Source organism: Ambystoma mexicanum, chromosome 8, assembly GCF_040938575.1.
Source record: "Ambystoma mexicanum isolate Mex_15411 chromosome 8, UKY_AmexF1_1, whole genome shotgun sequence".
NCBI classification, from domain to species: domain Eukaryota; kingdom Metazoa; phylum Chordata; class Amphibia; order Caudata; family Ambystomatidae; genus Ambystoma; species Ambystoma mexicanum.
The window spans coordinates 1,009,768,610-1,009,796,069 of NC_090929.1; the positions used below are offsets into that span (position 1 = coordinate 1,009,768,610).

The window sequence follows — 27,460 nt, forward strand, 5'->3', positions numbered from 1 at the left end:
ATCTTCCTTCACGAGCCCTTCGCTCATCCGTCTCCAACTCCCTCATGGTCAGCCGCTTCTCGAAGCAACGAGCTGGGGGTAGATCTCTCTCTGCAGCAGGGGCCTCCCTCTGGAACAGCCTTCCTGCCTCCCTGAAACTTGAGGAGAACCATCTCCGGTTCCGGAAGTACCTCAAAACCTTCCTCTTCGCTTCTGCCTTCTCTCTCCCTCTCCCATGCTAAACCTGCTTAACTCCCCACTGAATTCTGCACTAAACCTGCATCTGGGCCACTCTCAGCGACCTCGGTCCAGGGCCCAGCCACTCTCCTCTTGCACTGCCTCCCTGGCTCCCCCTGCACTGTGGGACTGTCACTGTATCCCTACAGCCCCCCTTCCCAGCACTTGCTCTGCACTTACCTTGCACTTGCCACCAGCTGGCCCTTTTTATTTATTATTTATTATTTTATTTTATTTTATTACGCTACTTACCTTGTATTGCACTTCCCCCCCACCTCCTCCCCCTGCACTTTCTCCTTTTCCCCTTACCACTGCACTTGCGCGATCTGAATGACACCTGGCCTAGTAGGATCGTTTGTCTGTCTTCCCCTTGTTTCCCTCCCTCCCTGCCTCGTCGCGCCTTGAAACACTTGTCTATAGGCGCGTTACAAATACCATATCATATCATATCATATCCCTCACCATTAACTATGCTAGTTACGACTGATGGGTGTTGTAGTCCAACACATGTCGTGAGCCAAAAGTTGCACACACCTGCCTGACCTTATATCCACTAGACAAAACATAAGTAATGGGAGGCAGTGTTGGAGTATTTTTGCCTTTGGAATTTTCTTCACACATGGTCTAAGATTTAGGCAAACAGAGTGTTTTGGTTGGGGTGTAACATGGTACGAATTTTTCTTTTGGCAGGTAGTGCCTTTTCTCAGAATGCTTTGTGCTTGGTGGATAGATTATTAAAGGTTATTCTTAAAGTCATTGGACCTGTGATGGCATAAATCTGTTTTTTCTGGCCAAGGGTGAGCCTACCAGCTTGCTTTTAAATGTTTGGGGAGGCCAAAAAAAGACAAGTTTAGTCAGGCCATTGTTATGGATTTGGTCAAAACTTCAAGATGCCAAGTTTGCAGTTGTGACCGAATGTTGTGCTGAAAGTAGATTTATTTGACCACTGCAATGAAATGGTTGGAGAAAGTAAGCTCTGCATCACATAGAATACCCAAGAGTTTTTCTATTTTAGTCAAGATGGGGGCAGTTCCACTTGCAGTGAGCCATTTGGAAAGAGGCTGTACAACTACCTACGGGCAGAATCACTTATTTAGCACCACTCAAGCAATGGAAGCTCTCGTTCACACAATGAAAGGTAAGATTCAAGATTCCTCATCCACTTTCGCCCCACCTTTTCCAGTTAAAGATGAATTTGTGGGGGGGAGGGGAGCACTGTGGCGCTGGGCATTAAATAGACGCTCCCCATGTCGCTCTGCCCCAAAATCACAGTGAAAGCTGCCGAAATAGCGGAATACTGGAGTTCTGATTACCAAAATTGCTGATGTGCGAAGGTCAGCAGCACAGCTGGGCATAGAAAGAGATCCCCTTGGTGATCAGGAACGGGAGGTATTTATTAATGTAGTGGACATTTGTATGGCGCCTATGCACAAGTGTTTTGCAGGCGCCACAAGACAAATGAGGGATTTGGGGGGCGGGTTTAGGAAAAAAGGAGAACAACAAAAATGGTTATATTGGCCTCATGACAATCCTACCGTGCAAGTGCAAGACAAGCAGGTAAGTGCAGGGGGTGAGGGAGAAGTGCAGGAGTAGGGTGCCCAGGCAGGAGGGGGTGGGAAAGTGCTGGGGGGGCCTGGATGGCAAGTTACAAAGGAGAGAAAGGGGGAAGGGTCAGTGAGTGGGGACATGCGGATCAGGTTAGGGCTAGCCCGGGGAAGGGGGCCCGAGGGTAAATCGCTGGTGAGGGATGCTGGGGGGTACTGGTATGGGGTGGTCTGGTCCCTGTGTGACTCTGAAGGGACCAGGCCCTAGTCGCAGTGGCTGAGGGAACGTTAGCACGGAAGGGGAGAGGGAAGGAAGAGAAAAGGAAAGTCTTGAGAAGTTTCTGGAACATAAGAAGGTCCGGCTCAAGTCTGAGGGGGTGCAGGGAGGGTGTTCCAGAGGGAGCAACCAGCCGAGGAAAGGGATCTACCTCACACTCTCTGCTTGGAGAAACGTTTGACCTGCAGAGAGGTGGAGCCAGAGGACCGAAGGATTCTGGCAGGAAGGTATCTAGGCAGGGAAATCTGGATGTAGAGGTCCCAGGCCCCAGACAGCCTTGTGGATGATGCAGAGGGTCTTGAATTTGATCCTTGCGTTCACTGGGAGCCAGCGGAGAGATGTTGGGCTGGAGAGATGCTGTCCCTAGGCTTGAGGCCAAGGATAAGCCTCACAGTCCTATTCTGGTTTAGTTGAAGGGTCTGAAGGGAGGAAAGCGGCAGATTGAGGAAGAGGCTTTTGCTCTGGAAACGTTTAGCTTTTGGGGGAAGGTGAGGATAGGTAGAATGCCCCTGAGGAGATGGACCTGAAAGTTGGACTTCTTGGCAAGGTCCGGGATGTATGGAGAGAAAGTGAGAGAGGAGGCAAAGATTATCCCAAGGAGGCTGGCCAGAGAGTGGGGGGGGAGAGGGAACAAGGAGCAGGCGTCCCAATGAGAAGGATCTATGTCTTACTGGCATAAAGGCAGAGATCATTGGAAGAGCACAATGCCTGAATAGCAGTCAGGCAGTCTGGTATGAGAGAGGAAGAGGTAGAGGATGGCAGCTTGAATGAGCCCTGTGTGTCGTCTGCATAACACTGGAAATGCGGGGAAAAGGTGGAGATCAGGTGGGCCAGAGGGGCCAGGTAGATGTTGGAAGAGCCTTGGCGATAGGGTAAAGCCCTGAGGGACGCCCCAAGTAGAGAGTGAGGTGGAGGAGACAAAAGGACCCATGTGCACTTGAGGGGTCTGTTTGAAAGGAAGGAGGTCAGCCACAGCAGTGCCTGGTCAGTGATGCCTAAGGTATCATGGAGAAGGTTTATGAGGATGAAGTGGTTGACTGTGTCAAAGGCAGAAGAAAGATTGAGGAGGATCAGAATAGAGGGAGTATTTGAGTCCAGATTTAGAGAGCAGGTCATCACGGGTGTTCATGATAACAGTTTCCGTGCAGCTGGATGGCCTGAAACCGGACTGGTGGTCACGGAGGCAGCCAACCATTTTGGTGTGGAGGGTCAGTTGGGGAATGACCAGCTTCTCCATGAGTTTGCCTAAGAAAGGGGTGATATAGATAGGGCGATAGTTAGCCGGGCAAGAGGGATCAGCAGACAGCTTTTTTAGAAGAGGGTGCACAAGAGAGTTTAAGGGGTTGTGGGAAGGAGCCAGTGGCAAAGGAATGATTGCAGAGGTCAACCAAGGCTGGTGCGAGAGAGGCGCTGTTATCCTTGATGGTTCTGGAGGGGCAGGGGAGCACCTCTTTAGAGGAGACTTTCATAGAGCAGACCACTTTAGAGATCTCGTCTGGTGCAATGGGAGAGAAGGAGGAGATTATGGGGGGGAAAGGGGAGAAAGGGAGGCAAGAGTAGGGAGGTAGTTGGGGGGAGCAGATGACAGAGGACAGGATGTCTAGAGTTTTAGAGGAGAAGTGGGTGGCCAGTGCAGTGCAGAAGGCCTGGGAGGGAGGAGGGGAGGAGGAGACTGCCGTAGGATTGGCAAGTTCCTTGAAGATTTTAAAAAGTTCAGCCAAATTATTGCTTGCTTCAGAGATGCAGGCCTGGACATGAGCCCTCTTCTTGGAACAGATTGGGAGACAATATTGCCTTTGGAGTAGGCGGCAGGCCAGTTTGTCAGAGGATGAGCTAGATGTCTGCCACTTCCGAACTGCAGCTTTGCACTTGCGTTTAAAAGCTGCCAAATCAGAGTTATACAAAGAGTTGCATTTGGAGGCAGGCTTCATGCAAATCTTCATGACAGGGGCACTGATGTCCACAGTGTTAGAGATAGATAGATGGAGATTAGCTACAACAGTGTCAGAAGGAGAGTCAAAAGAAGGTGGGGGAGGAGGGATGAAGGAAGAAGCAAACTCAGAGACTGACACACGCTTCATCGGTCAAATGACGAAGGAGACTGGCAGTGCGGGCAAATGCATCATCAGGGGACAGGAGAGGTCAAGGTGGGAAGAGAGGCAAGAGTGGTCAGACCAGGAGAGAGCGGTAGTCAGAGGATTGGGGAGTGGGATGTCTGTTGAGATGAGAGCATCCAAGGTGTGTCCGGCAGAGTGAGTGGGGCCAGAGGGAAGGATATTGAGGGAAAGAGTTGCACAGGTCGCGAAAGAGTACAGTAGCCACATCTGTAGAGTCGAGATGGATGTTAAAGTCCCAGAGGAAGATGAGTTTGGGGGAGAAGGCAAGAAGAGAGGAGGCCAGGTCCGCCCACTCCGAGTGGAAGAGCGAGGTCGGTCCAGGGGGCCTGTAGAGGGTAACGAGAGTAAGAGAGAAGGTAGGTGAGACAGATAACCTGCAGACAGCTTTCAAAGGGTGAGTAGGTTTGAGAGGGGATGGTGGAGGCAGGATCCCACTCAGGGAAGATCAGAGCCACTCCACCACCAGGAAGGGAGGGACTGGGATTGGACAGAATTGTGTATCCCCCTGGGAGATGAGTGTCAAAAGCAGTGACGACGCTGGCCTTGAACCACGTCTCGGTGAGAGCAAGGATGTCAAGGTCAAAGCCTTCAAGGAAGAGACAGCTGTCAGAAGAGTGTTTGATAGTAGAGCGAGAATTGAGGGTAGCCACGTGAGGCTGCTTGCCCCCTTTAAATGATTTGCAAGGGGGGTCAGGGGTGGGGTGCCACCACTGCGGTGGTCGGGAGGGGGGATGAGGGATGGTGGAGTGGCATGAGAGGAGGGAAATAGAAGAGAGATGGGAGACATCTGGCAGGAAGGACGAAGTTGGGCTGAGAGCCCTGGGCCATGATAGTGCCATTGTGATAGACATTAATGGTGCACTTGGAGGATGCGAAGTGAGCGAAGAGCACTTCTAATCTGGTGCCACCAGTAATGGGTGAAAACGAAAAAGGGGAGCAGACAGAAACCATATAGGGAATCCATAAATCAGAAGTAGGAACAGCAAAGAGATTGTCAGTGATAGTCTGTCTGAAGGAAGCATTGATGTAGGTGTCTGCAATAGGTAGACCAGGGTTGGAACTCAGGAGTGCCGTTTTTAAATTTCTTCCTTCCAGACTTCGTGACAGAAGGAGGGTAGGTGAAGGACACGCAATTAGAGAAGATTGGGGAGACAGAGAGCACCATGGTGGGCAGAGAAAAGAGGGGGAGTCACAGGACAGCAAGGGAGGCGTTAGCATTGTGCGCAATAGAGTTTGACCAGGCGGCCAAGATTCTAAAATCAATTGACAAGTTGGAAGGCACACCTAAATTCGAATTTGTCAGAAAGCACTAAAAAGCTGTAGAAAATGGGGATGCACAGTTGGAGGCGCACCTGAGAATCAATATTTAGTTTGTAATTTTTGTAAATATGTTTTGGGAGCAGGGCATTAAGAAAACAGCAGTATTCAGTAAGAGGCAGAACCCGATGTATATTTAAAATGATACAGAGATTAGAGTTTACAGTAGGCAGGTAGGGAAAGGAGCAGGGAACAACCAAAGTCAGAAGTCCAAGGGAGGTGTGAGGTCCAGACTGATGCAAAGTCAGGATTTTGATTGTGGTCATAGCGTGAAGTGGACTCAGTCAGTGTGAGACATTTGGGTGCATTCCCAGGAGACAATGGGTCATAGAGATGCAGCGGTGAGAGGGGTTCCCTCCAGCTACGGACAGGGACAGAGAGGGGGCCTTAGTGAGGGCTTTCGTGATGTGAGCCGGCTCTCGCCTGCCAGGTCATGATTGGCCCTGAATTTGGAGAGGGTGGCCAATCAGGCTGGAGGCGGGGCCGGCATCCAAGCACTTTGGTGCTCAGGGGAGGCGGCGGTCATGATGAAAAGTGGGTGGCCAGAGCAATGCAATGGCACAGATGGGCAAAGCGGGACAAATGTTGCAGAGTAAACTTTGTAAAAGCCGCAGTGCGCAACTTCACGAATAACTAAGCCCATAAAATGCAGCGCTCGCCGCCAGACTCGGTCCAAATTTTGCCAAAGTAAGCCTGAAGCCCACCAAGGCTTACCTTATGTTGCTGAAGGTGTTTCCTTCCCCAGCTGCCTCATAAAATCCGTAGTTTTTAGGGAGTCCGGCCATGCACGAAAGCAAAACATGTCGGCCGCAAGGTAGAGGAGGAGGGGGGTCGCAGAGGCAGAGTGGACTGGTGCTGCCAGGCCGAGGTGAGGAGGAGGCGAGGCAAAGGGAGACCCCCGCGGAGCAACAAGCAGTGTCGGAGAGACCCCAGAGTGCCTTACGGGGTCTGCATAGCATAGCCCTGGGAAGCTGAGAAGCAGGCGGGAGAAGACAACTAGCCCCCTGGTGCACCATCCACTGACACCAGCGCGAGAACATCAGTGAACGGGTGCTGCAAGGTCTGTGCTGGTGAGAAACAGCTCCCCATGGACACCTCATCAAGCAAGACACGCCTGGCCCCAGTGGGAGGGGCTGGGCGGCCAGCATCTCCACCGACCTGTGAGCCTCGGCAGTGGCAGGTGTAACGTAAGCTGCCCACAGTGGAGAAGACCACTTGACGGCCACCCTGGGAGTAGACATTGCAGAGGCTGGGGAACACCAGGGCTGCACACTGTAGCAAGTGACCTACACGGAAGGCCCTAAGGAGAGAGCCTGAGGAGACGAGCACTGACAGAGCGGATGGAGGGTCATGGGCCCCTGGCTCTGGGCATACCCTGCACCCATCAGAGTGACGCGGTGGGTGCTGGGACACCTGTGTGCTGCCCTTGCAGTCGGCCTGGGAGGCAGACAAGGATTACTAGGATAATCCATGGGGGGCCCAGACATCTGATCCGTAACATAGGTGCATACAGGAAGAGGACCCCGGCGGGGTGGGCATAGAGTCTTGGCCCCAGCAGCGCTCAGTGCTGGTTGCCAAGGGCCCCCACGCAGAATCAAGAAGACTCTGCCCCCTGCTGTCATCTGCTGATAGATCCATGGGAACACTGCCCCACGAGACAGAGGACTGGGATCGCTCTGAAGGGTGAGGCAGGGCCTGAATTAGGTGGCAAGGACATGCAGAGAGTCAAAGCAATAAAGAGGTGAAACAAGCGGGCTGCAAGATACAAGAGTGGCTGAAAAGAAGGCGAAGGCCAAGAGGTCGGCTATCAGACAAATGTAGAGGCCTACACAACAGAGTACGACGGGACGGCTGCAAGGGGAGGCCACCCATGAATGTGGAGGGAGCGCTGATGGCGATCCAGGACTCAAGGGTGCACCTGGAACAGAGAATTGAGATGGTGGGCATGGATGTGGAGCTATTGAGGCCGCAATTCCGGAAGATGACCACAATGGTTCAAGAAGAGGGGAACCGCAACTCGGCAGTCGAGGATGCATTAATATCGCTGCAAAATTACATTTTATTTATATTCTATTGTTCATTCATAATGTGTTAAATACCAGCAAGTGGTTTGTAAGAACGTGATCAGGATTTGAACCTGTGTTGTGCTGTGCTACATTGCTTTCAATACAAACACGTTGCTCCTGAGCTACATGCAACTGCTGGTAAAACAAACAGCACTGCTTGAAAGCAGGATGGAAGATGCAGAGTTGCGATGCAGACGAAATAACATACGCTTGAGTGGGATACCAGAGAATGCAGAGGGTGCCTCTATGGAGTTTTTCCTGAAGCAAATCTTCCAGGGATGTATGGGGCCGCAGGGACTCTTGCATTTCTTCTCCATTGAACGTGCACACAGAGTGCCGGGGAGGGACCCACGGCCGGGAGCCCCTCCCACACAAGTGATCGCCAAACTGTTGAAACTATCGAGACAGGGATGCCATACTCCAAATGGCAAGGAAAAAAGGGTCCCTTATATACAATGGAGTGGCGGTGGCGGTCTACCCATATTTCACCAAATCGGCCCAGAAAGCCAGGCAATCCTTCCATGCAATGAAGAGGAAGCTACGAGAAAAAGGGGTTAAATATGCAATGATATACCCAGCCACGTTGCGTTTCTTGGACCGAATGGTGTGTGCTACTTCAATGAACCAACAGAAGCCTGGGACTGGGCAGAAACTATCATGAGCCAACCGGGTGACAGACTACAGCGGACTGCACCGGGCAAGGCCCGACCTAGACCACCAAGAGATGGGACTGTCGGTGACAACGGATTGGTGGAATACTGATGACTGACCGCAACAGAATTGGCGGGCCAAGGAGCATTTATATACAGCAAGTACCAAATGGGGTAACACCATAGATGGATCAGAACTGAAAACATCAACTGGAATGAGGGCAACAAGCCAGTGGGAGATGGGGCAGAGCGACAATTTCATACAGCCCCCACATCAGATCCCGCCTCCTAAAGTTCAGGAATGGGACAGCTCATTGTAACAGAGCAACAGATGCTTCTATGTTGCGAGAAGTATGTGGTGGGAAGGGGGGGCGTTCAGTTGCGGGAAGAAGGGGCTGAGGACTCGGAGTTGGGGTAGGGAGTTATGCAAAAAATGTACATGGGTGAGAGATAGCAAGGGAAGGGGCACCCGAGGGGAGTTGCATGTTTATAGCACAATGCGGGAAGACCGTGAATGGGGCGAACCTAAATGCCAGTGAATCTGACATGAGTATGCAAGTTTTACGGGATGGAGGGTGAACAAATGAGGCTTAAATGACTGACGTGGAAAGTCAATGGCATGCTTAAAAGGGATTAAAAGGAGCATAGTAACGCTTCACACATGATCTAAGATTTAGGCAAACAGTATTTTGGTTGGGGTGTTACATGGTACGAATTTCTCTTTTGGCAGGTAGTGCCTTTTTTCAGAATGCTTTGTGCTTGGTGGATCGATTATTAAAGGTTATTCTTAAAGTCACTGGACCTGTGATGGCATGAATCTGTTTTTTTCTGGCCAAGGGTGAGCCTACCAGCTTGCTTTTAAATGTTTTGGGAGGCTAAAAAAAGACAAGTTTAGTCAGGCCATTGTTATGGATTTGGTCAAAACTTCAAGATGCCAAGTTTGCAGTTGTGACTCAATTAGGGATCAGAAGCAGAAATAGATCTGCTCCAGGAAACCCACCTGATGGGAATGGTATGCAGGTGCTTTGGAAGAGGGCAGTACAACGTACTGGGACATGCGGGATACCATGGAGGGTCCAGGGGCGTGGCAATATTGGTGCATAAATACATGGATTGGGTGCAGCTGCTCTACGCGCAACCAATAGCCAGAGTCTGAGTCAATGGAAATTGGTCCCGAATATTTCCACTGCAGAGAGGCACCCGAGAGGGGTGCACACCGTTACCCCTGCTGTTCCTCATGGCAATAGAGCCACTGGTGCAGCGTCTAAGAACCAACCGGTTTATCGAGGGGTTCATGTGGCCAAGAGGGTGGGAGGACAGAATCTCTCTATAAACGGAGAACCTACTAGTGTACCTGGGGGACCCTGCAACAACATGTCCGAGAACTATCAATGGTACTTTGAGCTAAAGATCAATTGGGAAATATCGGTGATCATGACGATCAAAGGTGGGTTGGAGACTATAACGGGAGTTTGTCCCCTCCTGGTGGCAGCAGAAGGCTTGAAATACCTAGGAATACAAGTACGACGCGACATGGGAACCTTTTTAGAGCACAACCTCGGCCCAATAATCGATAGACTACGGGAGGATGCCAGTGACCTTGCTGGGGAAGGTGAACTTATTAAAGATGCTAAGGGTAAGAAAAGTATTTTTTTTTGCCATCTGTACTGGACCGTGAGCCTTAATATAGCGATGATTGATTTCTCAAAATGTCGCAGGTATGTGTGGCAAAAAGAGGCAAAGACCCCAACCTCTTATCGTTACATAGAAAACAAGGTATCCTCACACAATAAAGAACTGCGCCACACTTAATTCTTGGAAATTATATTTTTAGTGTTCAAAATCACACAATAAAGAAAAAAGAACGGTGCCCTTTGGCCCTGTTCTTTTTTCTTTATTGTGTTATTTTGAACACTAAAAATATCATTTCCAAGAATTAAGTGTGGCGCAGTTCTTTATTGTGTGAGGATACCTTGGTTTCTTATTAAAGATGCTTGTGATCCCACAACTACTCTATATACTGCAGAACACCCTGGTACGACTCCCAAAGAGACAATTTGATATCATTAATGCTCTGATTAGGGATGTTATATAGGGGAATAAAAGCCCCCTATAGCATTGCCATACAGACCAGGTCGGTTTGGGACAGGGTGGGGGGGGGGGGTAGTACTGGGCAGCCCAACTGGTAGTAGCAAACGAGTGTGTGTTCAGGGGAAGGCAGCTTCTGCATACAAGGCTGGAGCTGAACGCGATGAACAGACCCACTGCAAGTGTTGTATGGGGGTTTGGGAGGGCAAAAGTTACCTCTGGAAGGACATAAGTTGGTGCAAATTCAGGAGGAGGCCATGAGGGCGATAGGATGGAAAGGGCAAATTACAAGGTTCCAACCCTTAAGGGACAACCCGGCACTGGGGGAAATTAAGAAGTTGTGAGATCAACCACAGTGGGTTAGAGCGGGGCTAACAAGAATGGGGTAGCAGGGAGGCTCCATGTGTTATTAACGAAATAGGAAATAACAAAAACTTAAATGAAAAAATACCAATTTTTATAATTTTTTTATTTGGGGGGTTGCCCCCGAAACCTTATCTTTCCCTATGATTCTTACCCTAGCCCAAACAACCCACTACCCATTTTATCCCCTTACCCCACCTCGCATATATACTTACCTTTAATTTTCAATATTTCGTGATTATTTATGTTTTGTTGAAAAAGTTAGATATTTTCTATTTGTTAATTTCACTGTATACCGAGTGGGAGATGTGCTTGAACAAAATGTCATGGCGTCAGGAACTGAGGAACACATATGGGCTTTTTCGGAGGGAGGAGTATACATATGTACGCCGTAAGCATGCGGTATCGGCACAGTTCGGGAAGAATCTTGATCTTCTGGACCACAGCCTCCTATAGGTCAACTTGCTCAAAGAGGCACTACGGAAGAAGGGGATAACAGTACTGTGCCACGCCATTAATAACTTTTCTGCACTCCCGCTAGCACAATTAAAGGCTAGATGGGAAGTGGGCCCAAGTAATGTGATGTGTCCACATTCTAGGGTTGCAGGAGCCAAGCCGTCAACTTTAGGCACAATGGGTTGTGGTGCAGCACGGACCCTCCTTCTCTGGAGAGCAGGTCCAGATGAGGAGAAAGTCTCATGTAAGGTACTACTGACAAATGTAGAAGGTCGGAATACCATATCTGCCAAGGCCACGCCGGAGCAGTAAAGATCATCTTGCATCAGCTCTGTTTGAGTGCCTTGATTACTCGTAGAAGAGGAATTGCAGGGAATACACATAGTAACCAGCCCTCCCAAGGCACGGCGAAAGCATCCCCAGCTCCTCCCTTGCAGGTACCTACTGGAAACTGGTTGCACTTGGAGTTGGCCGATGTGGTGAACAAGTCGGTCTATGTTGGCGACCCCAACTTGAGAAAAGACAACAAACTTGATCCTGATGGAGTTCCCTTTCGTGGTAGGATTGCAGTTCTCAGCTGAAGGAATCTGCAACAGTGTTGTGGATCCCAGCTAGTTGAAAAGGAATGAGGAACATGCCCTGGGATAGCACCCAGTGCCACAGAGACAGTAACTCCTTATTCAGAACGGGAGAGAGGATCCCTACCTGCTTCCTGATGTAGAACATTGTGGTGGTGTTGTCTGTGTATGTTACGCTCACCTGGTATCCACGGGGACACCATCCAGCCCTGGTTGGATGATTTGCACTATTGATCCCTCTCCCGTCCCTTGGTAAGGCCTCTGGTTAAAGATGGGTCTTAATATTGTAAGAGGTGGATTCTCCGTCCTGCTCCTCGTGGCAGGGGCGCGTAGATGTGGGGGCCGAGCAGCGACCAAGTTACTTCACTGGTGCAAGCCCCCTGTGGGAATCCAGGCCTGCTGCGACTCTGTAGGTTTGCTGCTTTACAGTCTTTATATGCAGTTCTTATGCATGGGGTCTGGTCTGGATTTACATGCTCAAGAATAACAAATACACAGCAGAACCACATTACACAAACACTGGAGGTGGAAAAGCTCAACAGAAACAATTAACACTTACCCCTGGAACAGACTCACCTTAAGCAACCAGGTTGTGTAGCATTGCCTGGCTGACTCTGGACTCCTCCTTGGAATCCCAGTCAACGCCGTAGAACTTTGTGTGACTTCCACGTTGTAGCCCTGCAGATGTCAAGCAGTGGCACACCAGAAAGGGACGCCATTGTCGCAGCAATCCCTCTGGTGGAATGGGCTCTTGGATGGCCCGGCAGAGGCCAGTTCGCCAGCCGATGACAGTGCCTGATGCACCCGGAGAGCCACCTTGAAATGGAAGCCTTGGCTAAGGCCTTTTCCTGGTTCACAGGACAAAAGTTCACAATTGAGAAGTCTTCCGAAAACTCTTTGTGTGCGATATGTAGAACTTCAAGGCACAAGCAACTTCCAGCGAATGCAAGGTCCTCTCTGCCGGTGACAAAGTTTTTGTGAAGAAAACAGGCAACACAAAGGGCTCTTTGAGGTGGAATTCCAATGGGACCTTCAGCATGAAAGAGAGGTGTGTACACAGTACCACCCTTGATTTGTGGAAAGTCAGATACGGTTGCTTGCAGGATAGGGCCTGGATCTCAACCACACGTTTAGCACAGGCGATGGCCACCAGGAAAGACATTTTCCACAAGAGAAACTTGGGTGGGGTTTGATGCATAGGTACGAAAGGTGGCCCCATGAGTCTTGTCAGGACCATGTTGAGTTCCCAATCGGAGGTAGGGTCATTCACCGGCGGGAAAGATCAGAAAAGCCCCTTGAGGAACTCCTAGATGAGTCTGTGGGACCGCAGCGAGGATCTACCCGGGGATCTGGTGTAGTGTGAGATGGTTGCCAGTCATTGATGGATGCGTGAGCCAGTCCAGCTTTTGCCAAGGACAGCAAGTATGGAAGAATCTCTGGAGCTGTGACCTTTAGAGGGGTAATCTTCTGCGACCGGCACCACGTAGCAAAGTGCTTCAACTTGTGGCCGTAGCACTTTAGAGTCTATGATAACCCTGGCTTTGGCAAGGACTTCCCTGCAGTCCGCAGGCAACTCAAACTGTAAGGCTGCAGGAGCCATGCCCTCAGGCTCAGCAATCTTGGGTCATAATGAAGGATTGCGCCTCCCTCTCTAGTAAGCAGATCCAGAAGTACCAGCAACTTGACTGAAGGTGACGCTGACAGACTGAGTAGGTCCGGATGCCAAATCTGCCTCGGCCACACGAGGGCGATGAGTATCATCTTGCATTGACACTGCCTGAGTGTGTTGATGTCACGTAGCAGGAGAGGAAATGGGGAAAAAGCGTACAGAAACAGACCTCACGGGAAGGAGAACGCGTCCCCCAAGCTCCTTGGTTGGTGAAATCTGCCGGCAAACTTCTAATATTTGGAGTCCGCTGCCATGGCAAAAAGATCAATCGGGGGGTCTGCCTCATTTGATGAGCAGGTGGTGCACCTGATCCTGAGGTTTTACTCGTTGCAGGAGCGTAGTTCCCTGCTGAGGGAGTCTGCGATGGTGTTCTTGACGTCTGCCAGGTGGAGAGGGACGAGGAACATCCGTTGTCCGATGGCCCAGTGCCACAAGTCCTGTGCTTCCTTGGAGAGCGCTGGGGATTGAGTGCTTCCTGATGTAGAACATGGTGGTGGTGTTGTACGTGAAGATCCTCACCACCTTGCCCTTCAGAGAATGTAGGAAAGACTTGAGGGCCCAGAACACTGCCCGTAGCTCCAGGATGTTGATGTACAGATCCTTCTCCTCTGGAAGCCACAGACCTCTGGCGTGTAGACGTCCAGTGTGAGCCCCCCAACCTTCCATCGATCTGTCCGTGGTGACCGTCACCTGGTATGGCAGGGTTTGAAATCCCATCCCCTGGGCGATGTGCGAGTGCACCCCCCACCACTTTATCATCGGCCAGAACTCCTCGCTGAGAGGGATCTTGTCTGCAAAACTAACAGACACTTGTATCCAAGGTGCATCCAAGAATTCCTGTAGGGGTCGCATCTGCAACCTGCAGAGATGGACGAGGTAGATGCAGGACGACATCATCCCCAGCAATGACTTCATGGCCTGCACCATGGCTGTCTTCACCGACGACAATCGCTGCACCTTCCGTTGAATGGCTGCTAGCCTCTCCACCGAGGGTGACAACAGGCAAGCCACCGTGTTGAGTCTGGTGCCGAGGAACAGTGCGTTCTGCGATGGAGTGAAGCAGGATTTCGGTTAGTTTACTAAGAATCCCAGCTCAGTCAGTAGATGGATGTTCTCCTTCATGCGCTTGTTGGCCGGATCCCGAGAGCGAGCGCAATCATCCAGGTACGGGTATACGTGTATGCCCTGCAAACGAAGATGGCCGCCACCGGGGCCAGGCATTTCGTAAACACTCTTGGGGCTGACTTCAAGCCGAATGGTAGGTCCTTGAACTGGTAGTGTTGGCCTTGCACCACGAACCGTAGGACCTTTCGATGGTTCCTGTGGATGGAAGTACACATCCTCTAGGTCCAACAATGTCAAGAAACCCCCTTTCTCCAGTTGGCCGAGCACATGCTGCAACATGACCATCCTGAATTTGGGGGTTTTCCGGTACTTATTTAGACGGCACAGGTCCAGGATGGGTCTCCATCACCCTGTCTTCTTTCTTACCAGAAAGTATCTGGAATGGACTCTGGAGCCATGGGGAACAAGCTCTATTGCCCCTTTCCGTAGCATGGCTCGCACTTCGAGGAGCTGAGGGATGTGTAGCTCCTGATGGGGATTCGGTGGAATATGTGGCACCTGCGTTGGAACTCAAAGGTGTGTCCTTGGGTGAGAGCATCCATCAACCATCTGTCCATGGTGATCTTCTCCCACTCGCTGAAGAAAGTCATCAGCTGGCCTCCCACTGGGGTGCTCGAGTGGGGGCCCAACGTCTTGGCCAGTTCCGGCTTGTTTGGGTGCTTGCGCCATGCCCTGCAGGCGACGGCGACGCTGACCTCTGCTACCATAGGCCTGGGAGCGACCCCTGTAGGCTTCCTGCGTGGAGGATCAGGGAGGTTGCCTGTATGATGTGGCAAATTCGTTGGATGATTTGCTTGAAAAGAAGACGAGCGATGCTGCTGAAGAGTACTAAAGGAACGTGCCGTCTCTTTGTGTCTTTATGGCTTCAAGGATTTCATCGACTGCCTTCCCGAAAAGACTTTCTCTGTCGAAGGGAATGTCCAGCATCTTCGCATGAACGTCCTGATGGAACTTTGTGGCCTTCAACCATCCCTGTCGACAAAGGCAGACTGTTTCCCATCTGCCAGAAACCTGTGTCCACTGCGAGAGTAATGGTATGGTCCGATGCCACCTTCCTGAAAAAGGGCGAGAGCTTACATTTTCTTGTCGATGGAGAGGAATTCCAGGATTGTGCGCAGCTTGTACCAAAGCTCCCAGTCGTAGCGGGCCAAGATAGCCAGAGCATTAGCCGCCTTCATTGAGGATGCCACTGTGTAAACGACTCTCTTCCCCATGGCGTCCATCTTCTTCCCCTTGTTGCCCGGGGGAACAGATGAGGATGAAGCTGGGATAGCCGAACATTTCCTTGCCGCAGCAAGACATTACAGAGTCTGGCGATGGTTGTGACCTCAAGCACTTGGGTGCAAAGTCTGGCACCCTATACTTCTTCTCCAACCTGTCCCGTTTGGTTGGAGCCGTGCATGGGTTCTTCAGGAGGGCTAGGCCTTCTTCCCAGATGTCGTTCAGAAAGGGTACCGCCATGATAGTCTTCCTCTTGGACTCTCATCACTGATACAAGAAGCCCTCTCTCCCGGTTTCCTCGGGCACCAGCTCGGAGGACCTGGAGATCATAGAGTGGAATGATCCCACCTAGTCTGGTGGAGAGACTCTATAAGGGGTGTCCAGGTGCAGTTATTCATTGTCTGCCGGGACGAATTCCTCATCTTCATCAGTTTCTGTGGCTGTCTCTGTACCAGTGTCCATGTGCGTATTCGGGTACTGTGGTGGAGTCGGGGCTGACATGGTGGAGGAGGCTGATGGAGGCATCGGATGACGCTTGATATTCTTACACAGATGCTTAACAGGGGCCTGTGACACCACAGGTGTTGGTGCAACCTCTGCTGGCTCTGTCACTAGGATGTCAATGGATATGTCCCTTGGCTGCATGAGGAACAATGGAGTGCTAGGCCCTGCACCGCCGTCCTTGTGGACTGTGGGGATGGGCACTTGGCCATGGTCGTCCGTGGATGAGATGTCAATCGGTTGAACACAAACCTTGTAGAGCGGTTTTGGGGCTTCCTCCCACCCCCTTTTTCCTCCCTGAGGATTTTCAACCAGGATCTGGACAGGTGTCTCCCACACCCCAGGGGGTGCTAGCAGCCTTCGCTGCTGCCTCGACGGCCGTGTCGCACCTTGAAGGCCAGGATAGCCTTTGCGCTGTAGGAGCCGCCGTCATTGGATTGCCACCCATCTTCTCCATGCTCACCACAGCAGGTGTTGAAAAAATGGTTGACAAGGACTTTGGCTGCGTCGGCTGAGCCTGCGGCGGCATGTCCTTCTTCTCTTCCTCCTCTGATATCTCCCGTAACTTGGCCGGTGTGGACAACTTCCTCTTTGAGGAGGAGCTCCATGGCAGGCTGGCTATGGAGGCGGACAGCGATGGTGATCGTGGCCTATCCAACCCGGGACCCGCATCAGCGGCGAACCCGGTGGAATCAGAATTGGATTCCTGGCCTTATCTTGGACCCCCACAGATGGAGCGACATCAAAGGACTTTCATCTCTTCCCATGGGGAGATCGCACTTCGTTCCGGCCGGTCCTGGGCAAGGCATGACCCTACTCGGAGCACAGGACAGAGGCCTTGTTTGAATCGAGCCATGCCGCCAGCCTGCTATCCCTATCTTTCTTTGACTTCTTCAAGAAGCCCAGGGATATCTCGTATCCATCCTCATTGTGGTCCGGGTGCAGGCAGTAAAGACATTGTAGATGCTTGTCCTCCACAAAGACGTTCCGTAGCACGCATTTGGTGCAGGGCCTGAAGAGGGTGCTTCCCTCCTTTTTCTCCTCCATCATGGTTGGAGGGCGCGAAGTAGGCTCAAGATGGCCTTCTAGAAACTGCAACAAATCTTCACCCTTGAGGGGTGCAACACTTCACCCACAACGGGCCCCCATTTCAGGCCGATGACCACACAGGCTCTGGTGGAAACAAAAATAAAAACATTTTAAAAATTCAATTTTTTCCGCCAACAAACTTGGAAAAAAACATATAAAAAGCTCAGAGAGCAAATCAAGGACTCCCAACACTGAAGCATGCGGTAAAAATCTGAAGATGGCTGCCAGAGCCGTCTGTGGCTTAGGGAGAGGACTGTCATTGGATGGGGGCAGTATGACCCAGAGGATAGAGATTGGTTTAGAGGAGAATTACAGTTTTAAAGTGAAACCGTTTCTTCTTTTACTGAGGATTTGCAGCCTGATGACGAGGAATATCATGATCATGTGAATCCATGCCAGACCCCATGCTGGAGAAGCATGACTTTGGAACGTTTATGAAGAGTCCCAGCAAAGACAGGAATTGGATGGTTTGCTGGGCTAGTGGGAGAGACTGCCTGTGGATTAGCCAGTGGTCCAGGTAAGGGTAAACATAAATGCCTGCACAGTGCAGATATGCAGCCACTGGAGCTAGGCACTTTGTGAATACCCATGGTGAATACCCTTGGTGTCACCTTTAGTCCGAATGGCAGAGTCTATGAACTGGTATCACTATCGCGTCCCCCGCTCCACAAAGCTAATGAAACGCCTGTGCTATCGATGGATGGATATGTGGAAGTATGCATCCTTAAAGAAAGCACCTAGCTGCTTGCTTTCTTTGTCCGGGCACCATGCAAGAGCAGAATGGGTTGGTGGACCGCTTTTCTTGCAACAGCAGAAACCAAAGAGTCAGGGCCTAGCTGAGTGCAAAGACATTTTGGAGCGATATCTGTAACTTTATATTTTTTCTCCAGTTCGTCTTTATTTGGAGGTGCTGAGGAAGGATTCTTCATAATCAGCAGCCCATTCTCCCAGATGTCATCAGGAATTGGGACAGCAACTACAGATTTTCTGGAGGCATCCCGCCTCTGAAAATGGAACCTCTCCTTTCGTTGTTCCTCTTGAACAAGGTCATAAAACTTTACAGCTCGCACGAGCAGAGCATGGAAAGAGTCAATTTTGTCCAGGGGCAAATCTCTGGAAGGCATGTCTGGCGGCTCCCCATCAGCTGGTACTAGGTCGTCATACCCATCAGAAGTAGTATGCGTGTCCGGAGATGCATCTGTATCCGAGACATATCTGTGTCTGTGAGCATAGCTGCAGGGGCAGCCAACAACTGAGGAGTTGGTCTTGGAAGTCATGGTGGTGGAGCCACTGCCTCAGGAACTGTCGGCCACTGGTGAACGGAGTGCAGCAGAATTGGGTCCGGTTCCTCCTCCATTTCCTCAAAGCCTCCAGTGGTTCTTCATTTTCTGAGCACACACTCTTTTGCAGAAACTGGGCAGGAGGCCTCCCTGGCACCAGGGTGAAGAGTAGTTTAGTTTTAGTTGTCCACGGTAGGGAAGAGAGAGCTAGGGGTATCTCTTGTGCACACTTGTGCTCCTAGGAAATGAAGCGAGCACTGGTGCTTGTGGAGTTGACAGTGGTGCCGTAGTCACCAATGAGGCTGATGCTGGCCTTGGAGGCAGAGCAATAATGGATACTGTCCTAGTCATCTTCTAATTCATTGACAAAGCAATCGTGGACAGATTGGTCATTGGCGAGGTGGTATATTTTCATTGGACCGTCGACAGGGTCCTCTACGGGATTGTCATTGATGAGGTCGTGGACAAAGTAACTGTTGATGATGATGATGTTCGCCTGTTGCCCGTAGATGGGGTAGGCGCTGTGGTTGTCGACGTCCACTCGTCTCCAAAAAGTGGGACGAGTGCTTTGTCGTCACCATACTTGAGATCGTAGACAACGCAGCCATAAAAGGGACTGCAGATTGTGCGGCTGCCGATGTCGACTGGAAGGTAGTCGAAACATGAGACTTACGTCCCCTTTTTGGTTTCTTCCCACTGGAAGTGTCCTCATGGGATCTCGACTACTTTGTAGAGTGAGCCCAATCTACATGTCTGTCAACCCTAACAGAGGCCTGACTCCGGACCAAGGCCAAGTCAGAGGTTCTGGCACCCTCTTCCAGCCATGCCAACAACATTCTATGGCATCCTACACGTCTTCGTGGAGAAGGCTTGGCAAATGGAGTTGTCCACCTTGTGCGGGTGCAAGCAACAGATGCATTTCTCGTGTCGATCGTCCCCAAAAATGTTCTTGATGCGACACTTCGAAAATCTGAAGCTGGCCACCAGGGGTAGAGCTAAAGAGGGTCACTGTCATTGGCTGGGGCTGCATGACCCAAAGTGACAGCAATAGGCTATACAGTCATTACTGAGGATTGCCAGCCTGACAACAGGGAATATTCATGAACATGTGACTCCATGAAAGATCCAATGCTGGAAAACTGAGCATTTAAGTATTGTGCAATTGACTTTTGTTTGTGTTGTTGCGCCTGTTTTAGCACTATTGTTCGTTGCTCTGGGTTTTGGTGGGGCAAAGACTTTGATCACAAGTTCACTGCTGTATATGTCACAGATAGAGGTTTGAGAAAATCTGATTTTTTCTGAAATGATTCTGTTTGCAAAACGGTAAGATAAACATGAGGCCAGCCATGTGTGGAGCCTCTGAAAGTAGGTCGAACCCCAGGTTAGTAATATTTTCTATGATCTGAGGCCTGTGAGGTTTGGCTGTATCCACCTAAGTAGAACACATTTTGGGCTACTGTGTCAGTTCCAGGAACTCCATAAGCAAGGAATTGTGGTGGAAAGCAGGTGCTGTCACAGAGGACCTTGTTGGATTGATCTTACAGAGAATAAACACACATTCTAAATAATTGTAGGGTAGAACACAGACTTACAAGCACAACCTTAACTTCCCAACTGCAAGTGCTCCTGCTTTTGCAATTGATCATGTAATGGGAGCAACTTATTTTCAATAGGGATTGAGTCATCTGCAAATTAATTGACTAGGTCTCTTACAATGGCCAGTCTATACCACATTTTGTATTTGTTCATCACCCTTTATTGTTACATTTTTTTGTCAAAGTTTATAAATAGGACTATGTTTGGTGTGTAGAATAGCATGTTTCCCGGTGTAATATGTTGGCTTTGGGTTAGGATGAGGTTTGATTTCTTTTATTGGACAAACAAAAATATCATGTAGCAGTGGAAAATGCATTCGTTTTTGAAGTCTCAACGACCTTCTTCATAAGATGGTAAAAGGCAAAAGTGAGGAGAGAGACGTTTTTTCAGGGTTTTACCCATGTTCACATCTGAGGAATGCAGTGCTGTGATCATTTTATCTAATAGTTGTAAATCTTCAACACAGACTGTTAGCTTGCACACAAAGCAGTTACAAATAGTCCAGTGTGTTGTGCTTTTCTCACATACATGACGCACTTCCTAACGTTGGGGCCTAGTGAATTTGAAACAAGATGAATTTCTGCTCATTGTGAATACGTCTCAAAGTGCATGGTTTCAAAAGGAAGAGGAATCGCATGTTAAACTGTATTCATTTTACAGGTGCACTTGCATTGCTGAAAATCTCTTAACATGAACAGTTACATTATGTTCATCATTTCACGTCATATCATTGGCTTTGATCACATATTGCACATGATTCCATTAGTTTATATCCTTTCACCTTAAATTATGGCATTTTTTGTTAACAAACAGTCCATTTGATCTAAGTATGCAGTTAGGGCCCCGCAAAAATATCACCATACAAAAATATCGGCATATTTTTGTGGCGATATTGAGGCATGCACCCTGCGAGGGTCACCCCCGCATTATTTTTAAATGTGCGGGGGACACCCCCAAAACCCCCGCTCCCACAAATTATCCCCCCAAAAAATATCGCCTATGGCATTCCAGGTAACCATATATACAGCAATATTTTTGGTGGGGATAATATGTAGGTATACCGTTAGGGCATATGACCGTTTTTTGTTTGGTTCTGCAAAAGCAGCCCACCAATCATCACCACATAATGATGCTCTTTCTTTTATATGGACACCTAAATGCTGTGTTCTTAGTATCTTAAGTCCTGAGCAATATAAGGTCAGATGTTTTAAAGATTCTTCTGCACTGTTACAAAAACTGCATTTGGGATTAATGAAGGCTTCTCTATGCCTCATCCATATACTTTCTTTCGTCTCAAACAGGTTGAGGCGAAATTTCATATATGTGGCTCTATGTTTCAGGTTTGGAGATTTCTCCAGATATTGCGGTAAAGTATTCAGTGCCTTTGATTCTGGCGCAGCATTTTTCATCAACCTATGATGGTTCCTTGTTTCCACGGTATTCACCCATTCCTGTTGCCACAGTTATTTTTTCACTAGATTTGGATTGTTCTTTAGAGTTGTGGTGTCAGTATTCAACTCCGTGAGAAGATTTTCGCATGTGTTCGCCTATTGCCATAAAATTGTTTCTTTGCTTCTACTTCTTAGATCATTGAAGATATCAAACTGAGGAACATGGTAGTTAATGATCTTTCTATACGTTGCCAGCATATTCCACGCCACGCTTGCATTAATAGATAAAAGCCCAAACTCATATTGTATACAGGCAATGGGTATGCCAGTTCATAACCTCAGGACTCTTTGCCAAAATGTATTCTCTAATAATGGCCACGACGTCTGTGAAGATCCCAAGGGGCACTCCGCGCCATGCATTAAAGTTGGCACAACCTTCGGCTTGTAATAGGCAACAACTGCTATCAAAGAAAACTTGCCATATTTCATGTTTATAATCATACCTTGACAAGATAGTTGTTTGCATTTCTCTTTGGCATTTTGGTCCCATGGCCCATCGTTAATGCAACTATCTATCCACATGCCAAGGTATCATGTTTTCTTCGTTATGGTAGTTTCCAGAATTTAGCAGTAATGGCGAACTCCAGTTCAGAAGATTTGAGTTGAAAGACAAACTGCGACCTGGACTTGCTCAGAGACTGGCCTGAGCAATGACATCTTTGGATAAGTGAATAGTCCTGAGTTGAGCTTTTTCTTTGAAAAATACAATCGACTCCGTGTTGTGTGCACAATCAAACTATTTGAATTGAAAGACCTCATAAGTTTGCATCATGGTCAAAGAAAAAAATTGAAAAAACAAAAGAGGAAGGATCAAAGTTCAGTTGAAATTCACCGATTGGCAATAGTTATTGCATCTAACCTTCAATAGTTATTGCATCTAACCTCAACACATGTCTCCCCTCTTTATGTTGTCAGCGGTTCCTCAGGAGGTATGATTGCAGATGTGCAATCATTTTTTAATGATAATGTCCTTTGTTATGTATTAGTTCCATACATTCAGTTACAGATAATGGATAACCTTATGACAGTCTATGTTGATTACACACTGTAAATCAAAGACAGAACAAAGTTGTGGACCATGTTGATGTACAAATGTGTTTGGTTTCAGATAAGAAGTTATACTTACTAATAGCTGCCTTTAAATGTTTGTATTTTGCTGTTAATTTCAAATTGGTATTGATAACCTTAATGGAGGTTTCCATACGATGTTCCTAGAATAAAAGCACAAATGTTTGTATATAATGGCTATTGTGCTTAGAATTCCTAATGTTACATAGATTAACAATAGTGAGTTACGAAATACCCAATTTTTAAGAAGCTCACCTGGTAGGGAACAAATTTGCATCAAGAAACGTGTTTTGCGCGGTCCAATTGCCGTGAATATGGAACAAGATGGCCACCTTAAGTAATGTGCAGTGACGTCACTGCGTGCGGCAACGCAATGACGTCATGTGCACCCGCATGGCGGCAATCTTGGATCGGGTAACGAGGTGTCCAGGCGATACTGACTTTTTGTAAAGTCAATTGTTGTGGTTTATATATTGCTAGAGATTATTTCTCTTTATATGTCTCAATGAATTTACGCTTGAAACATCCACAAATGTGCCCTGTTCTTGTTACAGGTGAATTTTCACTTTGTGTTGCTGGATGTATTCCAGATTTTAACCCCAATGGTCAAGGTTACCTGACCAGTGGGGTTAGAACATTATGATAGCTAAACTTCTGAAGCGTAAACCGACAGACCATAATATATAGACATTTGTACAGAAAGAATTCTTTACATTTGCTCAAAGGTTACCTGACTTATGTGGTTGAACATCATTGTAGCTGAACTTCTTAAGCGTAAATTGACAATTAATAACATGTGAACAAAATACAAAAAGAATACTTCACATATGCTCGGAAGCAATTTTGCAGTTTTTCATTCTTGGTGGTACAGTTCCTCTTTATCCTTAGCATTTCTCCATAAGGGATGTTGTTAATGACATGTGTGGGATGATTGCTTGTCGCATCAAGTAGACTGTTAGCAGAGCTAGGTTTAATGTATAGAGTTGTATGGATCATGTTGACTTGAATGTATAGGGTGATGTCCAGAAAATTGATGCGTGATTGGCTGTACTCAGTTTCAAATTTTAGGTGTTGTTGAGATATTGAAAATACTCCTGAAATTGTGAAGCAGTGCCGTTCCAAATCATGATGATGTCGTCAATATAAGGTCTCCAAAAAATAATATTGTTAAGATGCGTTAAAGATGGGTGCTGCCATGCGTGTTCTAGTTCATAATGCCCCATATATAAGTTAGCATTGAAGGGGCATATTTAGCACCCATGGCGGTTCCTTGGATTTGTTTGTACATTTGTTGATTGAATGTAAATATGTTGTTGTTTAGAGTGAAATATATCATCATCTCCAAGATAATCTGGTTCTGATCATGATAGGATATGGATCTTGTTTTCAAGAAATAGTTAGTTGTTTGAAGTCCTTTACTGTGGAGAATGCTAGTATAGAGAGCTGCAGTGATTTGGTGGATTCACCAGCTTTGTTTGCAGCCTGTGTGTTTAGTCCAGAAAAAAGAAGTTTAGCTTCTTCATCTCTTTGTGAGAAGTTTCTTAACATTTTTGTTTTAAATCGATACTATGTTGAGTTGAAATCTAGAAGGCTGCCTACTGTGTATGAACAATGCGTTATGGTAGTTTCCAGCTTTTAGCAGTAATGGCGCACTCCAGTTTAGAAGATTTGAGTTGAAAGACAAGCTGCGACCTGGACTCGGTCAGAGACTGGCCTGAGCCATTGACATCTTTGGATAAGTGAATAGTCCTGAGTTGCGCTTTTTCTTTGAAAAATACAATGAACTCTGTGTTGTGTGCACAATCAAACTATTTTTTTTAATTGAAAGACCTCATAAGTGTGCATCATGGTCAAAGAAAAAATTGAAAAAACAAAAGAGGAAGGATCAAAGGTCAGTTGAAATTCACTGATTGTCAATAGTTATTGCATCTAACCTCGACACGTGTTTCCCCGCTTTATGTTGTCAGCGGTTCCTCTGGAGGTATTATTGCAGAAATGCAATGCTTTTTTAATGATAAAGTCATGGAGTTCATTGTATTTTTCAAAGAAAAAGCGCAACTCAGGACTATTCACTTATCCAATCATGTTTTCTTCACACATCTAAGGGGTTCTTTTCCCAAACACCACACAAAATCTTTTTTAGAGCTCCTTTTCTTCCTTCTTAGGTCTTGCAAGATTAGAATCTCGGATTTTGCAGGGTCATTAGTTGCAGCATACTTTTCTAATGCAGACAATTTTCGTTGTAGACCAATGGGCGTCATGTCCAACAAAACTAAATCGTCTGCAATATGGTGCCCGGTGATTTAAGGAGGAAATGCGATAGCTTCTCTCAGTGTTTCTCCAATATCAGATAGAAATAGGCAAAACAGAATATCGGCAAGCGGGCAACCCTGTTTAAAGCCACGGTAGGTCTTGATGGGGACCGACAGGGTGCCGGCACGGTCAAGCCGGAAATGTATCTCTGTTCGTGAATGAATTTCTTTAATCACTCCGATAAGGTTTGCCGGACAATTCCATTTGGCCAGTTTTGTCCACATCAGTTCTCTGTTTACACTATCAAAAGCGTGGGATAAGTCGATGAACGCTAGATATATTTTTTTCCCCTGTCGAATAGCCTCCATCTTCATCAGGTTGATTATTAGCAAGTTCAAACAGCATCCCACGCCTTTGACGAAACCAGACTGCCTCGGTTCATATTTGCCTGAAAGTTTTATCCATGTTAATTGATATTGGATTTGCCTAGCAAAGATTTTGCCCACTATGTCGAGAAGCGCAATCAGGCGATAGTTCTTCCGCTCTGATCGTTGTCCTTTTTTAAAAATAGGAACATTGATTTTAACACTTAATAAAACTTTACAAAAAGGACTCACACTGCAATGCCTTTTGGCTGGTCAGTTCTTTTAGATCTGGGCAAACACTGTGCAACTTCTACGTCTTGGCAAGAAAGTATAATTAATAATGCTTACATGAAATTGAGGGGTTCATCCTCAGTGTTTGCATGTTATGTTGCCTGATGGGCTATGCTTTAAGTTTAGCCACAGCAAGACAAGAAACCCAGGTCTCTATTCAAATATCTGTCTTTAGGTCAAGCATCTTCAAATATTTGAGCTTTGATGTTTTCCTGTGTCTTATATTTGGCACATCTCCCTTCAGTAGAAAAACGACCAGTCCTTTGTTGTCTATCCATCTTGTGTGAAGTGGTGTCCTTACAGTGATTCCGTTTTATGGTTTGAGATATTTATTTATTTATTTACATTTATAAAGCGCTCACACAGCCCGCAGGCATCGAGGCGCTGTTACAGGAATTGTTTGTTTTTCTTAGTTGCGTAATTGTGTTTTTTTGTCTTAGTTACGTATTTATAACGCGCTTAAACACCCGGAGGTTTCTAAGCGCGGACCTGGGGATCGAACCTGTTGCTGCTTCGTGTCGTCTTGCTTCCAAGACGCGCACGCTGCCGCTGAGCTATCCTCCCGGGATATGTCTGATATGTCTGTGTACGTTCTTTTTTTCACGCAATTTGACAGGTTTCGCGTATGTATTTTCCCTGTAGGCAGTTCTTACTTTGGATGTGGTACAGTGCAGTTGTATTTCCCTTGAATCTGTAATGCTGGTTCTGTGAGGCGATTATAGCAGATTCAGTGCCGATGTGTTAGCTGGTTTTGCATCTGCTTGTATTGTATGGGTACATTCCAGCTCTGACTTGTTCTTGGTCCATTAGAAATACACTTCTGGTCAGGGATGTGCTAGATTTATGGGATATTTTCATGCAAACAAGGGGGTTAATTGAAGATGACATTTACATCTTTGTCCATGCTGAATATTGCTTGTAAATCCTTAAGAAATGTGTTAATTTGTGTTCATGCTTTTCTCTGTATTGAGCAGGTTCTCCTTTAGAATTTTCAATGCACAATCAAATGCCCATTCAGTTTGTCTGGCTTTGAGTCTCTTTTTCAGGATGGATGTTTGGAGTGTGGCGCGTTTCTTGTTCCTCATGGTTAGGATATATAAATCAACAGTTTTTCTGGGTTAAGCATTATTTTTTAATTTTATTTACATAGCGCAAACCATGAACTCAGAGGCATTAGGGCGCTAAACAAACATAAAGACCGGCGGATGAAGTGAAAGAGCAGAAGCACAAAACTGTGACATGGGTTAAGCGAGCAGCCAGGTTTTCAATTTTTTCTTAAAGGATTCCACATTGGGCTGGCACCTAAGGTCAAGGGGGAGATCATTTCAGACTGATGGTAGTTTGAGCTGCTGTTTAGCTTTCTGGAACCAAGCACTCTATCAGTAACTTCATTGAGCTCTGAGCACAGTTATGCACAGAAAAGCATACACAACTGGCTTGTACTAATCTACCAAAAAGAATTTGCCAGAGGCTTCAAATCGGGTACCATAGTTGCAGAGCATTTTATTTCATTGTTGGGACAAAACATCTACACCCTCAGGATGGAGCACCCACTAAAGCGCTTTTGAGAGGTGTCTGATTTTTAACGGCAGGCAGGTATTGATTCACCAAAGTCAAGATATTAGGGTGTCCAATGCCACAAAACATCAGAGTTTCTCGACTGGGCCAAGGGTGTCAGTGTCATCCCTCCATGTTTCTCCATATCATCATCGTCATTTGATGTTTATTTCCCGCTTGATCACCCCACTAGTTATCCCCAAGGTTGGGCATATTCACATGTGTTTCTCAAACTTCTTGTGACAAGAGAATGTTGGTAAGAATGGCACAGAATCCAGTGACTGTGGGGGAATATTCTGACCAAATACTTGGTCAGTGTCCG

At 47.6% G+C, this 27,460-nt stretch overlaps 1 protein-coding gene across 8 annotated transcripts in view; it reads right to left on the minus strand.

Moving 5' to 3' along the window:
• The window catches only part of TMEM269 (transmembrane protein 269), a 544,348-nt gene that overhangs the window by 22,977 nt on the left and 493,911 nt on the right, over nucleotides 1–27,460 (minus strand). Inside the window, exon 7 of one of the 8 annotated variants that reach the window (XR_011268653.1) lies at nucleotides 22,731–22,815. The exons of the other annotated variants lie outside the window; for them this stretch is intronic. The gene's annotated coding sequence lies outside the window, so the exon portion shown is untranslated. The remainder of the gene's footprint in view (nucleotides 1–22,730; nucleotides 22,816–27,460) is intronic. 8 annotated transcript variants of the gene reach the window in all.